This window comes from Chiloscyllium plagiosum, chromosome 2, assembly GCF_004010195.1.
Source record: "Chiloscyllium plagiosum isolate BGI_BamShark_2017 chromosome 2, ASM401019v2, whole genome shotgun sequence".
NCBI lineage: Eukaryota > Metazoa > Chordata > Chondrichthyes > Orectolobiformes > Hemiscylliidae > Chiloscyllium > Chiloscyllium plagiosum.
The window spans coordinates 36,028,985-36,030,645 of NC_057711.1; the positions used below are offsets into that span (position 1 = coordinate 36,028,985).

At 45.6% G+C, this 1,661-nt stretch overlaps 1 protein-coding gene across 1 annotated transcript in view; it reads right to left on the reverse strand.

Annotated features, from left to right (window-relative positions):
* The window catches only part of arhgef28a (Rho guanine nucleotide exchange factor (GEF) 28a), a 479,393-nt gene that overhangs the window by 248,862 nt on the left and 228,870 nt on the right, over positions 1 to 1,661 (reverse strand). The window lies entirely within an intron of this gene.

Here is a 1,661-nt window from a genome sequence, read left to right on the forward strand (position 1 = left end):
ACCTCCCCCCTCCCCCACCACCCCCCACCACCCCCACTTCCCCAGCTCTGCTCCTGTGCTCATCAGCATCTGCCAGCCATTTCCATGGTGATCAGCATACCCCTCTCCTAGTCCCACAGAGAGTCACTTAATTTATTCCATAAGAACTGAGTGTCCTGAGCAGCAGGGAGGTGTGTGGGGTACCCGAATGCATTCAGAAAGATTTCGGTGACCTTCTCCAGTGTGGAAACGAGAGTTTATGGACAGATCAGATTGGCACCCTTCTCAGTTACCAGAGTGCAAAAGACAGGGGTGTCTTTGAGAGCATAGAGTTACCCTGACCAAGGTAGTAAGGTATGTGCAGGAGCCCTGATGATATACAAGCAAAAGGTCAGAACCCTAATGCTTCTGAACAGGAAGCTACAGTACAGCCACATCGGCCTTTGCAATTAAAAACCTTCAATTACTAAGGGGAGAGGCATTCTCCTATCTATACATTTCTTAATCTTCAGGCCAAAAATAAGTTAAATATCAAGGAGAATGACAGGGCAAGCCTGCAGGTTTGCCTCAGATATTATTACTGACATACTTCAATGATCTTGTCCTGGATTTGGCTAAACTGTCAAGCCACAGGAGTATTGCAAGGGCATGGTAAAACAACTCAACATCTTCAGGTCCATAGGCACATAGAAATGTCCCCTGTACAATGATTTAAATGTAATTTAATTGTTCTTAGCATATCTGTTGACTGGTCCAATCTCTCTTCGCCATCTTTCTTATGCAGAGACAGCAAATTTCCAAGGAGTCACAGGAGAATGACACCTACAACTCTGTACCATTACATCATTCTTGCTCAACATAGGAGGTGCTTGAATCTTGATGGGTCCTCACACATTATTAGAGAGGCTGACAGAGCAAATTATACAAAATGTCAGTGCTGGAGAATTCCGGTAAGACAGAGTTGGCTGTGGCCTGCTCCCTTCGGAGGATGGAGGAATGATACAGCCCTGCTCAGGAGGGTGGAGATGCAGAGGCTAGGGAGTCTTAAAAAAAGGCAACGCTACCGGGGAACTATCATCAGGTGTGTACCCACATATTGGAGTTAATGAAGACACTGCAGTGTCACTGGATGTTATCTCACATGCTCCATTATGCCTCCGTGCTTTAAGAGCACAAACTTCTCCACTGATCGAGTAGCTAACATTCTGGAGAGCCGTACATGATGTCCCTCAGACTGGATACTGGACAGCACATTGATTTCACAGAATTTATGTCAGATTCTCTAGAACTGCAGAAGGATCTGGACAGTTTGGGAGAGTGGTCCAGGAAATGGCTGATGGAATTCAATGTGAGCAAATGTGAGGTCTTGCACTTTGGAAAAAAGAATAGAAGCATGGATTACTTTCTAAACGGTGAGAAAATTCGTAAAGCCAAAGTACAGAGGGATCTGGGAGTGCTAGTCGAGGATTCTCTAAAGGTAAACATGCAGGTTGAGTCCGTGATTAAGAAAGCGAATGCAATGTTGTCAATTATCTCAAGAGGGTTGGAATATAAAAGCACAGTTGTGCTACTGAGACTTTATAAAGCTCTGGTTAGGCCCCATTTGGAGTACTGTGTCCAGTTGTGGTCCCCACACCTCAGGAAGGACATACTGGCACCGGAGCGTGTCCAGCGGAGATTCA